This window comes from Bombina bombina, chromosome 3 (assembly GCF_027579735.1).
Source record: "Bombina bombina isolate aBomBom1 chromosome 3, aBomBom1.pri, whole genome shotgun sequence".
Lineage (NCBI taxonomy): Eukaryota > Metazoa > Chordata > Amphibia > Anura > Bombinatoridae > Bombina > Bombina bombina.
In genome coordinates this window covers 549,114,270-549,128,095 of record NC_069501.1, presented here as the reverse complement: position 1 = coordinate 549,128,095, position 13,826 = coordinate 549,114,270, and the positions used below count along the sequence as shown (strand labels likewise).

General features: G+C 55.8%; 1 protein-coding gene across 3 annotated transcripts in view; it reads right to left on the bottom strand.

Moving 5' to 3' along the window:
- The window catches only part of ZMYM4 (zinc finger MYM-type containing 4), a 710,031-nt gene extending 696,410 nt beyond the window's left edge, over window positions 1-13,621 (bottom strand). The window contains exon 1 of one of the 3 annotated variants that reach the window (XM_053707062.1): window positions 13,567-13,621. The gene's annotated coding sequence lies outside the window, so the exon portion shown is untranslated. The remainder of the gene's footprint in view (window positions 1-13,566) is intronic. The other 2 variants (XM_053707061.1, XM_053707064.1) reach the window with 2 other exon arrangements.
- Window positions 13,622-13,826: the final 205 nt, after the last annotated feature.

Below are 13,826 nucleotides of genomic sequence, written 5' to 3'. Positions count from 1 at the left end.
AGAGGGAGGAAGAGAGAGAGGAAGGAGGGAGAGAGGGAGGAAGGAGGGAGAGAGGGAGGAAGGAGGGAGAGAGGGAGGAGGGAGAGAGGGAGGAAGGAGGGAGAGAGAGGGAGGAAGGAGGGAGAGAGGGAGGCAGGAGGGAGAGAGGGAGGCAGGAGGGAGAGAGGGAGGCAGGAGGGAGAGAGGGAGGCAGGAGGGAGAGAGGGAGGCAGGAGGGAGAGAGGGAGGCAGGAGGGAGAGAGGGAGGCAGGAGGGAGAGAGGGAGGCAGGCAGGAGGGAGGGAGGAAGGAGGGAGAGAGGGAGGAAGGAGGGAGAGAGGGAGGAAGGAGGGAGAGAGGGAGGGAGGAGGGAGAGAGGGAGGAAGGAGGGAGAGAGGGAGGAAGGAGGGAGGAAGGAGGGAGGAAGGAGGGAGAGAGGGAGGAAGGAGGGAGGACGGAGGGAGAGAGGGAGGAAGGAGGAAGGAGGGAGGAAGAGAGGGAGGAAGGAGGGAGAGAGGGAGGAAGGAGGGAGAGAGGGAGGAAGGAGGGAGAGAGGGAGGAAGGAGGGAGAGAGGGAGGAAGGAGGGAGAGAGGGAGGAAGGAGGAAAGGAGGGAGGAAGGAGGGAGAGAGGGAGGAAGGAGGGAGAGAGGGAGGAAGGAGGGAGAGAGGAGGAAGGAGGGAGAGAGGGAGGAAGGGAGAGAGGGAGGAAGGAGGGAGGAAGGAGGGAGGAAGGAGGGAGAGAGGGAGGAAGGAGGGAGAGAGGGAGGGAGCGAGGGAGGAAGGAGGGAGAGAGGTGAGGAAGGAGGGAGAGAGGGATGAAGGAGGGAGAGAGGGAGGAAGGAGGGAGAGAGGGAGGAAGGAGGGAGAGAGGGAGGAAGGAGGGAGAGAGGAGGAAGGAGGGGAGAGAGAGGGGAGGAAGGAGGGGAGACGAGAGGAGGGAGAGAGGGAGGAAGGAGGGAGGGAGAGAGGGAGGAAGGAGGGAGAGAGAGAGGAAGGAAGGAGGGAGGAAGGAGGGAGAGAGAGAGGGAGGAAGGAGGGAGAGAGAGAGGGAGGAAGGAGGGAGAGAGAGAGGGAGGAAGGAGGGAGGGAGGAAGGAGGGAGAGAGGGAGGAAGGAGGGAGAGAGGGAGGAAGGAGGGAGGAGGGAGGGAGAGAGGGAGGAAGGAGGGAGAAAGGAGGAAGGAGGGAGGAGGAGGAAGGAGGGAGGAAGGAGGGAGAGAGGGAGGAAGGAGGGGGGGAGGAAGGAGGGAGGGGGAGGAAGGAGGAGAGAGGGAGGAAGGAGGGAGAAAGAGAGGGAGGAAGGAGGGAGAGAGAGAGAGAGGAAGGTGGGAGAGAGAGAGAGGGAGGAAGGAGGGAGAGAGAGAGGGAGAAAGAGGGAGAGAGGGAGGAAGGAGGGAGAGAGGGAGGAAGGGGGAGGGAGAGAGGGAGGAAGAGGAGGGGAGGAAGGAGGGAGAGAGGGAGAAGGAGGCGAGAAGAGAGGGAGGAAGGAGGGAGAGAGGGAGTAAGGAGGAGAAGGAGGAAGGAGGGAGGAAGGAAGGAGGAGGACGGAGAGAAGAGACGGGAGGAAGAGGGAGAGAGGAGGAAGGAGGGAGAGAGGGAGAAGGAGGGGAGAGGGGAGGAAGGAGGGGAGAGAGAGGGAAGGAGGAGGAGAGCGGGGAGGAAGGAGGGAGGAGAGAGGAGGCAGGAGGGAGAGAGGGAGGCAGGAGGGAGAGAGGGAGGAGAAGGAGTGAGAGGGAGGAAGGAGGGAGGGGGGAGAGAGGGGGGAGAAGGAGGAGAAGAGAGGAGGGAGAGAGAGAGGAGGGAGGAAGAGAGAGAGGAAGGAGGGAGAGAGGGAGGAAGGAGGGAGAGAGGGAGGAAGGAGGAAGGAGGGAGAGAGGGAGGAAGGAGGGAGAGAGGGAGGAAGGAGGGAGAGAGGGAGGCAGGAGGGAGAGAGGGAGGCAGGAGGGAGAGAGGGAGGCAGGAGGGAGAGAGGGAGGCAGGAGGGAGAGAGGGAGGCAGGAGGGAGAGAGGGAGGAAGGAGGGAGAGAGGGAGGAAGGAGGGAGAGAGGGAGGGAGGAAGGAGGGAGAGAGAGAGGGAGGAAGGAGGGAGAGAGAGGGAGGAAGGAGGGAGAGAGAGAGGGAGGAAGGAGGGAGAGAGGGAGGAAGGAGGGAGAGAGGGAGGAAGGAGGGAGAGAGGGAGGAAGGAGGGAGAGAGGGAGGAAGGAGGGAGAGAGGGAGGAAGGAGGGAGAGAGGGAGGAAGGAGGGAGAGAGGGAGGAAGGAGGGAGAGAGGGAGGAAGGAGGGAGAAAGGAGGAAGGAGGGAGAAAGGAGGAAGGAGGGAGGAAGGAGGGAGGAAGGAAGGAGAGAGGGAGGAAGGAGGGAGAGAGGGAGGAAGGAGGGAGAGAGGGAGGAAGGAGGGAGAGAGGGAGGAAGGAGGGAGAGAGAGAGGGAGGGAAGGAGGGAGAGAGAGAGGGAGGGAAGGAGGGAGAGAGGGAGGAAGGAGGGAGAGAGGGAGGAAGGAGGGAGAGAGGGGAGAAGGAGGGAGAGAGGGAGGAAGGAGGGAGAGAGGGAGGAAGGAGGGGAGGAAGGAGGGAGAGAGGGAGGAAGGAGGGAGGAAGAGGGAGAGAGGAGGAGGAAGGAGGGAGGAAGGAGGGAGAGAGAGGGAGGAAGGAGGGAAGGGAAGGAGAGAGGGAGGAAGGAGAGAGGAAGGAGGGAGAGAGGGAGGAAGGAGGGAGAGAGGGAGGAAGGAAGGAGAGAGGGAGGAAGGGAAGGAGGGAGGAAGGAAGGGAAGGAGGGAGGAAGGAGGGAGAGAGGGAGGAAGGAGGGAGAGAGGGAGGAAGGAGGGAGAGAGGGAGGAAGGAGGGAGAGAGGGAGGAAGGAAGGAGGGAGAGAGGGAGGAAGGAGGGAGAGAGGGAGGAAGGAGGGAGAGAGGGAGGAAGGAGGGAGAGAGGGAGGAAGGAGGGAGAGAGGGAGGAAGGAGGGAGAGAGGAGGGAGAGAGGAGGGAGAGAGGGAGGAAGAGAGAGAGGGAGGAAGAGAGAGAGGAAGGAGGGAGAGAGGGAGGAAGGAGGGAGAGAGGGAGGAAGGAGGAAGGAGGGAGAGAGGGAGGAAGGAGGGAGAGAGGGAGGAAGGAGGGAGAGAGGGAGGAAGGAGGGAGAGAGGGAGGCAGGAGGGAGAGAGGGAGGCAGGAGGGAGAGAGGGAGGCAGGAGGGAGAGAGGGAGGCAGGAGGGAGAGAGGAAGGAGGGAGGGAGGAAGGAGGGAGGAAGGAGGGAGAGAGGGAGGCAGGAGGGAGGGAGGAAGGAGGGAGAGAGGGAGGAAGGAGGGAGAGAGGGAGGGAGGAAGGAGAGAGAGAGGGAGGAAGGAGGGAGAGGAGGGGAGGAAGGAGGGAGAGAGGGAGGAAGGAGGGAGAGAGAGAGGGAGGAAGGGAAGAAGGGAGGGAAGGAGGGAGGGAAGAAGGGAGGGAAGGAGGGAGGAAAGGAAGGAGGGAGGGAAGAAGGGAGGGAAGGAGGGAGGGAAGAAGGAAAGGAGGGAGGAAGGGAAGGAGGGAGGAAGGGAAGGAGGGAGGAAGGGAAGGAGGGAGGAAGGGAAGGAGGGAGGAAGGAAGGAGGGAGGAAGGTAAGGAAGGGAGGGAAGGATGGATGAAGGAAAGGAGGGATGAAGGAAAGGAGGGATGAAGGAAAGGAGGGATGAAGGAAAGGAGGGATGAAGGAAAGGAGGGATGAAGGAAAGGAGGGAGGAAAGGAGGAAGGAAGGGAGGAAGGGAGGAAGGGAGGGAGGAAGGGAAGGAAGGAGGGAGAGAGGGAGGAAGGAGGGAGAGAGGGAGGAAGGAGGAAGGAGGGAGGAAGGGAGGAAGGAGGGAGAGAGGGAGGAAGGAGGGAGAGAGGGAGGAAGGAGGGAGAGAGGGAGGAAGGAGGGAGAGAGGGAGAGAGGGAGGAAGGAGGGAGAGAGGGAGAGAGGGAGGAAGGAGGGAGAGAGGGAGGAAGGAGGGAGAGAGGGAGGAAGGAGGGAGAGAGGGAGGAAGGAGGGAGAGAGGGAGGAAGGAGGGAGAGAGGAGGGAGAGAGGGAGGAAGGAGGGAGAGAGGGAGGAAGGAGGGAGAGAGGGAGGAAGGAGGGAGAGAGGGAAGAAGGAGGGAGAGAGGGAGGAAGGAGGGAGAGAGGGAGGAAGGAGGGAGAGAGGGAGGCAGGAGGGAGAGAGGGAGGCAGGAGGGAGAGAGGGAGGCAGGAGGGAGAGAGGGAGGCAGGAGGGAGAGAGGGAGGGAGGAGGGAGAGAGGGAGGAAGGAGGGAGAGAGGAGGGAGAGAGGGAGGAAGAGAGAGAGGAAGGAGGTGAGAGAGGGAGGAAGGAGGGAGAGAGGGAGGAAGGAGGAAGGAGGGAGAGAGGGAGGAAGGAGGGAGAGAGGGAGGAGGGAGAGAGGGAGGCAGGAGGGAGAGAGGGAGGAAGGAGGGAGAGAGGGAGGAAGGAGGGAGAGAGAGAGGGAGGAAGGAGGGAGAGAGGGAGGAGAGAGGGAGGAAGGAGGGAGGGAGAGAGGGAGGAAGGAGGGAGAGAGGGAGGAAGGAGGGAGGGAGAGAGGGAGGAAGGAGGGAGAGAGAGAGGAAGGAAGGAGGGAGGAAGGAGGGAGAGAGAGAGGGAGGAAGGAGGGAGGGAGAGAGGGAGGAAGGAGGGAGGAAGGAGGGAGAGAGGGAGGAAGGAGGGAGGAAGGAGGAAGGAGGGAGAGAGGGAGGAAGGAGGGAGAGAGGGAGGAAGGAGGGAGAGAGGGAGGAAGGAGGGAGAGAGGGAGGAAGGAGGGAGAGAGAGGGAGGAAGGAGGGAGAGAGGGAGGAAGGAGGGAGAGAGGGAGGAAGGAGGGAGAGAGGGAGGAAGGAGGGAGAGAGGGAGGAAGGAGGGAGAGAGGGAGGAGAGAGGGAGGAAGGAGGGGAGAGGGGAGGAAGGAGGGAGGGAGAGAGGGAGGAAGTCAGGGAGGGAGGGAGAGAGGGAGGTAGGTAGGGAGAGAGACAGGGAGGAAGGAGGGAGAGAGAGAGAGAGAGAGGGAGGAAGGAGGGAGAGAGAGAGGGAGGAAGGAGGTAGAGAGAGGGAGGAAGGAGACGGGAGAGAGGGGAGGAAGGAGGGAGAGAGGGAGGAAGGAGGGAGAGAGGGGAGGAAGGAAGGGAGGGAGGAAGGAGGGAGGGAGAGAGGGAGGGAGAGAGGGAGAGAAGGAGGGAGAAAGGAGGAAGGAGGGAGGAAGGAGGAAGGAGGGAGGAAGGAGGAAGGAGGGAGGAAGGAGGGAGGAAGGAGGGAGAGAGGGAGGAAGGAGGGAGAGAGGGAGGAAGGAGGGAGGAAGGGAAGGAAGGGGAGGAGGGAGGAAGGGAAGGAAGGAGGGAGAGAGAGAGGAAGGAGGGAGAGAGAGAGGGAGGAAGGAAGGAGGGAGAGAGGGAGGAAGGAGGGAGAGAGAGAGGGAGGAAGGAGGGAGAGAGAGAGGGAGGAAGGAGGGAGAGAGAGAGGGAGGAAGGAGGGAGAGCGAGGGAGGAAGGAGGGAGAGAGGGAGGAAGGAGGGAGAGAGGGAGGAAGGAGGGAGAGAGGGAGGAAGGAGGAAGGAGGAAGGAGGCTGAGAGAGGGAGGAAGGAGGGAGGAAGGAGGTGAGAGAGGGAGGAAGGAGGGAGGAAGGAGGAAGGAGGGAGGAAGGGAGGAAGGAGGGAGGAAGGAGGGAGAGAGGGAGGAAGGAGGGAGAGAGGGAGGAAGGAGGGAGGGAGGGAGGAAGGAGGGAGAGAGGGAGGAAGGAGGGGAGAGGGAGGAGGAAGGAGGGAGAGAGGGAGGAAGGAGGGAGAGAGGGAGGAAGGAGGGAGTGAGGGAGGCAGGAGGGAGAGAGGGAGGCAGGAGGGAGAGAGGGAGGAAGGAGGGAGAGAGGGCAGGAAGGAGGGAGAGAGGGAGGAAGGAGGGAGAGAGGGAGGACGGAGGGGAGAGAGGAGGAAGGAGGGAGAGAGGAGAGAAGGGGAGGAGGAGAGAGACAGAGGGAGGGAAAGAGGGAGGAAGGAGGGAGAGAGAGAGGGAGGGAAGGAGGGAGAGAGAGAGGGCAGGAGGGAGAGAGGGAGGAAGGAAGAGAGAGGAAGAGGGGGAGAGAGGTGGGAAGAGAGGGAGGAAGAGAGAGAGGAAGAGGGGGAGAGAGGTGGGAAGAGAGGGAGGAAGGGAGGGAGGAAGGAGGGAGAGAGGGAGGAAGGAGGGGAGAGAGGGAGGAAGGAGGGAGAGAGGGGAGGCAGGAGGGAGAGAGGGAGGCAGGAGGCGAGAGAGGGAGGCAGGAGGGAGAGAGGGAGGCAGGAGGGAGTGAGGGAGGCAGGAGGGAGGCAGGAGGGAGGGAGGAAGGAGGGAGAGAGGGAGAAGGAGGGAGAGAGGGAGGGAGGAAGGGATGAGAGAGAGAGAGGAAGGAGGGAGAGAGAGATGAAGTAGGGAGAGAGAGAGATAGAGGCAGGAGGGAGAGAGGGAGGAAGGAGGGAGAGAGGGAGGAAGGAGGGAGAAAGGAGGGAGGAAGGAGGGAGAGAGAAAGGAGGGAGAGAGGGAGGAAGGAGGGAGGAAGGAGGGAGAGAGGGAGGAAGGAGGAAGGAGGGAGGAAGGAGGGAGAGAGAGGGAGGAAGGAGGGAGAGAGAGAGAGGGAGGAAGGAGGGAGAGAGAGAGAGGGAGGAAGGAGGGAGAGAGAGAGGGAGGAAGGAGGGAGAGAGAGAGGGAGGAAGGAGGGAGAGAGAGAGGGAGGAAGGAGGGAGAGAGGGAGGAAGGAGGGAGAGAGGGAGGAAGGAGGGAGAGAGGGAGGAAGGAGGGAGAGAGGGAGGAAGGAGGGAGAGAGGGAGGAAGGAGGGAGGAAGGAGGGAGAGAGGGAGGAAGGAGGGAGGAAGGGGGAGGGAGGGAGGAAGGAGGGAGAGAGGGAGGAGGAGGAAGGAGGGAGGAAGGCTGCGGGAGAGAGGGAGGAAGGAGGGAGAGAGGGAGGAAGGAGGGAGAGAGGAAGGAGGGAGGGAGGAAGGAGGGAGAGAGGGAGGAAGGAGGGAGAGAGGGAGGAAGGAGGGAGAGAGGGAGGAAGGAGGGAGAGAGGGAGGAAGGAGGGAGAGAGGGAGGAAGGAAGGAGGGAGAGAGGGAGGAAGGAGGAGAGAGGGAGGAAGGAGGGAGAGAGGGAGGAAGGAGGGAGAGAGGGAGGAAGGAGGGAGAGAGGGAGGAAGGAGGGAGAGAGGGAGGAAGGAGGGAGAGAGGGAGGAAGGAGGGAGAGAGGGAGAGAGGGAGGGAGAGAGGAGGGAGAGAGGGACGAGAGGAAGGGAGAGCGAGGAGGAAGGAGAGAGGAGGAAGAGAGAGAGGGAGGAAGAGGAGGAGAGGGAGGAGAGAGAAGAGGGAGGAAGAGAGAGAGGGGGAAGAGAGAGAGGAAGGAGGGAGAGAGGGAGGACGGAGGAGAGAGGGAGGAAGGAGGAAGGAGGGAGAGAGGGAGGAAGGAGGGATGAGAGGGAGGAAGGAGGGAGAGAGGGAGGAAGGAGGGAGGAGGGAGGCAGGAGGGAAGAGAGGGAGGAGGAGGGAGAGAGGGCAGGAGGAGGTGAGAGAGGGAGGCAGGAGGGAGAGAGGGAGGCAGGAGGGAGGGAGGAAGGAGGGAGAGAGGGAGGAAGGAGGGAGAGAGGGAGGGAGGGAGGGAGGAAGGAGGGAGAGAGGGAGGAAGGAGGGAGAGAGGGAGGACGGAGGGCGAGAGGGAGGAAGGAGGGGGAGAGAGGGAGGAAGGAGGGAGAGAGAGGGAGGAAGGAGGGAGAGTGAGTGAGGAAGGATGTAGAGAGAGGGAGGAAGGAGGGAGAGAGGGAGAGAGGAGGGAGAGAGAGGAAGAGAGAGAGGGAGGAAGAGAGAGGAGGAAGGAGGAGAGAGGAGGAAGGAGGAGAGAGGGAGGAAGGAGGAAGGAGGAAGGAGGGAGAGAGGGAGGAAGGAGGGAGAGAGGGAGGAAGGAGGGAGAGAGGGAGGCAGGAGGGAGAGAGGGAGGCAGGAGGGAGAGAGGGAGGCAGGAGGGAGAGAGGGAGGCAGGAGGGAGAGAGGGAGGCAGGAGGGAGGGAGGAAGGAGGGAGAGAGGGAGGAAGGAGGGAGAGAGGGAGGGAGGAAGGAGAGAGAGAGAGAGGAAGGAGGGAGAGAGGGAGGAAGGAGGGAGAGAGGGAGGAAGGAGGGAGAGAGGGAGGGAGAGAGGGAGGAAGGGAAGAAGGGAGGGAAGAAGGGAGGGAAGGAGGGAGGGAAGAAGGAAAGGAGGGAGGAAGGGAAGGAGGGAGGAAGGGAAGGAGGAAGGGAAGGAGGAAGGGAAGGAGGGAGGAAGGGAAGGAGGGAGGAAGGGAAGGAGGGAGGAAGGGAAGGAAGGGAGGAAGGTAAGGAAGGGAGGGAAGGATGGATGAAGGAAAGGAGGGATGAAGGAAAGGAGGGATGAAGGAAAGGAGGGATGAAGGAAGAGGGATGAAGGAAAGAGGGAAGGAAGGAGGAAGGAAGGGAGGAAGGAAGGGAGGAAGGAGGAAGGGAGGGAGGAAGGGAAGGAAGGAGGTTGAGAGGGAGGAAGGAGGGAGAGAGGGAGGAAGGAGGAAGGAGGGAGGAAGGGAGGAAGGAGGGAGAGAGGGAGGTAGGAGGAGGAGAGGAGGAAGGAGGGAGAGAGGGAGGAAGGAGGGAGAGAGAAAGGAGGGAGAGAGAGAGGGAGGAAGGAGGGAGAGAGAGAGAGGGAGGAAGGAGGGAGAGAGAGAGAGGGAGGAAGGAGGGAGAGAGAGAGAGGGAGGAAGGAGGGAGAGAGGGAGGAAGGAGGGAGAGAGGGAGCGAAGGAGGGAGAGAGGGAGGAAGGAGGGAGAGAGGGAGGAAGAGAGAGAGGAAGGAGGGAGAGAGGGAGGAAGGAGGGAGAGAGGGAGGAAGGAGGGAGAGAGGAAGGAGGGAGAGAGGGAGGAAGGAGGGAGAGAGGAGGCAGGAGGGAGAGAGGGAGGCAGGAGGGAGAGAGGGAGGCTAGGAGGGAGAGAGGAGGCAGGAGGGAGAGAGGGAGGCAAGGAGGGAGAGAGAGGGAGGAGGAGGTGAGAGAGGGAGGAAGGAGGGAGAGAGGGGGAGAGAGGGAGAAGAGAGAGAGGAAGGAGGGAGAGGAGGGAGGAAGGAGGGAGAGAGGGAGGAAGGAGGAAGGAGGGAGAGAGGAGGAAGGAGGGAGAGAGGAGGAGGGAGAGAGGGAGGCAGGAGGGAGAGAGGGAGGCAGGAGGGAGAGAGGGAGGCAGGAGGGAGAGAGGAGGAGGCAGGAGGAGAGAGGGAGGCAGGAGGGAAGAGAGGGATGCAGGAGGGACGAGAGGGAGGCAGGAGGGAGAGAGGGGAGGAAGGAGGAGAGAGGGAGGGAGGAAGGAGAGAGAGAGAAGAGGAAGGAAGGAAGAAGGGAGGGAAGGAGGGAGGGAAGAAGGGAGGGAAGGAGGGAGGAAAGGAAGGAGGGAGGGAAGAAGGGAGGGAAGGAGGGAGGGAAGAAGGAAAGGAGGGAGGAAGGGAAGGAGGGAGGAAGGGAGGGAAGGAGGGAGGAAGGGAAGGAGGGAGGAAGGGAAGGAGGGAGGAAGGAGGAGGGAGGAAGGTAAGGAAGGAGGGAGGAAGGGAAGGGAAGGAGGGAGGAAGGGAAGGAGGGAGGAAGGTAAGGAAGGGAAGGAGGGAGGAAGGGAGGGAAGGAGGGATGAAGGAAAGGAGGGATGAAGGAAAGGAGGGATGAAGGAAAGGAGGGATGAAGGAAAGGAGGGATGAAGGAAAGGAGGGATGAAGGAAAGGAGGGATGAAGGAAAGGAGGGATGAAGGAAAGGAGGGATGAAGGAAAGGAGGGATGAAGGAAAGGAGGGATGAAGGAAAGGAGGGATGAAGGAAAGGAGGGATGAAGGAAAGGAGGGATGAAGGAAAGGAGGAAGGGAGGGAGGAGGGAGGGAGGAAGGGAGGGAGGAAGGGAGGGAAGGAAGGAGGGAGGAAGGGAAGGAAGGAGGGAGGGAAGGAGGGAGGAAGGAAAGGAAGGAGGGAGGAAGGGAAGGAAGGAGGGAGGAAGGGAAGGAAGGAGGGAGGAAGGGAAGGAAGGAGGGAGGAAGGGAAGGAAGGAGGGAGGAAGGGAAGGAAGGAGGGAGGAAGGGAAGGAAGGGAAGGAAGGGAAGGAAGGGAAGGAGGGAGGGAGGAAGGGAAGGAGGGAGGAAGGGAGGGAAGGAGGGATAAAGGAAAGAAGGGAGGAAGGGAGGGAGGAAGGAAGGGAGGGGGGAAGGAGGGAGGAAGGGAAGGAGGGAGGAAGGAAGGAGGGAGGAAGGTAAGGAGGGAGGAAGGTAAGGAGGGAGGAAGGTAAGGAGGGAGGAAGGTAAGGGAAGGAGGGAAGGAAGGGAAGGAGGGAGGAAGGGAAGGAGGGAGGAAGGGAGGGAAGGAGGGAGGAAGGGAAGGAGGGAGGAAGGAAAGGAGGGATGAAGGAAAGGAGGGATGAAGGAAAGGAGGGATGAAGGAAAGGAGGGATGAAGGAAAGGAGGGATGAGGAAAGGAGGGATGAAGGAAAGGAGGGAGGAAGGAAAGGAGGGAGGAAGGAAAGGAGGGAGGAAGGAAGGAAGGGAGGAGGAAAGGAGGGAGGAAGGAAGGGGGAGGGAAGGGGGTCTTTAAGTGGACGGTGAGAATTAGAGGGTGGGAAATTGATCTGGGAGGGGTAGGGTACTGAGGGGAGTGGGCAGCTACACTACAGAAAAAATGTCTTTATTATTATAATTTATTATTTTTATTTTTTTTTTTTAATTATGTAACCTGGGTACTGGCAGACAGCTGCCCAGTACCTAGATTGCAGGAATTAGTTAGGAAGCTTTTTAGGAGGGATCAGGGAGATGGGAAGGTAAGGGCGTAATTCAACACTAAGGACAATAATAATAAAAAAAAAAAAAAAGGTCTAAACTGCCATATTGGCAGACTGTCTGTCTGTCAGTACTTAAAGGGATAGTCTATTCAAAATTATCTTCTCATGATTCAGATAAAGCATGCAATTTTAAGCAACTTTCTAATTTAATCCTATTATCAAAAAAAATTTCGTTCTCTTGGTATCTTTATTTTAAAAAGCTAGAATGTAAGCAAAGGAGCCGGCCCATTTTTGGTTCAGCACCTGGGTAGCGCTTGCTGATTGGATGGCTACATTTAGACACTAATCAGCAAGCGCTACCCAGGTTCTGAACCAAAAATGGGCCAGCTCCTATGCTTAAATTCCAGCTTTTTAAAACAAAGATACTAAGAGAACGAAGAACAGGGGATCCCAGAGAAGCTTTTACAATAATGTGTGCCATGATTGCACAAGCTGTTTGTAAATAATTTCAGTGAGAAACCCAAAGTTTGTGAAAAAGTTTACTTTTTTTTTTAATTATTTATTCGCATTTGGCGGTGAAATGGTGGCATGAAATATACCAAAATGGGCCCTAGATCAATACTTTGGGTTGTCTATTAAATATATATATATATATATATATATATATATATATATATATAATATATTATATATATATTATATATATATATATATATATATGTATATGTTTTGATAGGTAAATGGGAAAAAAACAAGGCTCTATTTCTGTTTAAATGTAGTGATGGCAAAAATGCTAAAAATGCTCTGGTCTTTTGGGGAAGTCATAGGGGCATATTTATCAAGCTCCGTATGGAAACAGAAGTTATGAAGCAGCGGTATAAAGGCCGCTTCTCCATAACCTGTCCACCTGCTCCGAGGCTGCAGACAGAAATCAACCCGATCTAATACGATCGGGTTGATTGACACCCCTGCTAGCGACCGATTGGCCGCAATCTGCAGGGCCGGCATTGCACCAGCAGTTCACAAGAACTGCTGGTGCAATGATAATTGCCGACAGCGTATGCTGTTGGCATTTATTGATGTGCAGCGGACATGATACGCTACTTTGTATCATGTCCGCTCGCACATTGTTAAATATGCCCCTTAGTCTGAACTTCCCAGTACTTAAGGGGTTTAAAGGGACATTGAACTGTAAAATGTTTTTTCCTTAATGTGTTTCCAATGACTTCTTATACCAGCAGCAGCGTATAACATGTATGAAAAATATATCCTGGTTTTGTTAATTGAAACCACAACCAATTAAAATGATTTGAGCTTGCAGGCAAATCAGATTTCCTTATTTTTATCACTTTCTAAACACAAATGCTTTCTTATCTTATATCTGTCTGTATAACAAAGCGCACTTAGAGAAAACAATTAAAAATAGCATTTTATTACCCATATTTAATAACCCCAACTGAGAGTGCAATTTATTCTGATGAATGTGTGTACAGTTTTTCTATATCCAATACTTAACTATTAAAATGTTGAGTTTAAGTGGGGATACCACAAGCACAATCAGGTATTTCAAATGCCGAAATAAAGGTAAGGTAGCTTGATTCAAACCAGCACAGAATTTTAAGGTTACTTTTCCATTTACTTCTATTATCAATTTTACCTTGTTCACTTGATATCCTTTTTTTAAAAAAAGCTAAAGGCTCAGGTGCAGCAATGCATTACTGTGAGCTAGCTGATGATTGGTGGCTACACGTTTGTCTCTTGTCATTGGCTCACCAGATGTGTTCAGCTAACTCAAAGTAGTGCATTGCTGCTCTAACTGCCTTTAACAATGTGTTTATCCCCTTTGGGTGAGTTATACACCGTTATATACAGGTACAAGCAAAAGTGCAATAATAAAATGCTCAGCCTCTAAAAGATAAGAACATTTTCTATCTATGTTCCTTTAATAATGAATAAGCAGAGAAATAGGCCTTACAGAGAAACCCATACTAATTAAAAGGACATTAAACCCAATTTTTCTTCTTTCATGATTCAGATAGAGCATGTGACTTTGTTCTCTTGATATAATTTGTTGAATAGGATACCTAGGTAGGCTTAGGAGCAGCTGATTGGTGGCTGCACATATATGCTTCATCTTATTGACTCACCCAAGCTTCCAGTAATGCATGTCTGTTTCTTCAACAAAGGATAACAAGAGAATGAAGAATATTAGAAGTAAACTGAAAAGTTGTTTAAAATTGTATTCTCTATCTGAATATAATATAGAAATAAAAATGTAGGGGTTTAGACAGCATATTTATTTAAACTATTCCATACTTAGATATATAGATAGATATATATATATATATATATATATATATATATATACACACACACACACCTAGTAACATATGCATCTCTCTCACACGTGCAATGAAACAAAGTAAATATATTTCTGAAATGTCCTCTCACTCAAGTAGTAACACAATAACTATATATGACTGATACATATAAACTTGCATGAGCAGAAGCACTACACCTATGGGGTTTGCATGCGTGTATTATAGTAAATGGAATAATAGTGATTAAGCACAGAAGTAGGGAAATGTTCTTTTTTTTCTATCAATGTAACTCAAATATGTGCTGTTCCAATGTTATTGGTATTGTTCGGCAGCGTTCTCTTTCTTACAGAGATTCCCTTGTTTTCTCCATGTATACATGATATCTACTGAGCAATATCATCGAGTTACATGTTGGTTTATTTGTGTATTATTATTTTTTTTTTTACTTTATTTGCCATTGTTAGTTATCAGTCTTCCCACTTCTCCGTGCGATCCATAATCTCCCCCACCTCCCGGTCACTTACCAATCCACCTCCAGCCGGTTATTTCCTTCCGGTCCAATGCTACCTCCGAAGGGACCCTCCCCCAAGAAACGGGCACTTACGTCATATTCCCGCGAAAGCCTCGACGCCAATCATCTGCGTTGTTAGCCACTCCCACTTACATTAAAAGACCAAAATGGCGCTGTGGAGGGCAGAACACGTGCTGACCCTGCAGCTACATATTTGGTTGTGTTAGGAATGTGGAAAGAGGGCTGCCTGGTTGTGACATTTTAAGGGTTAAC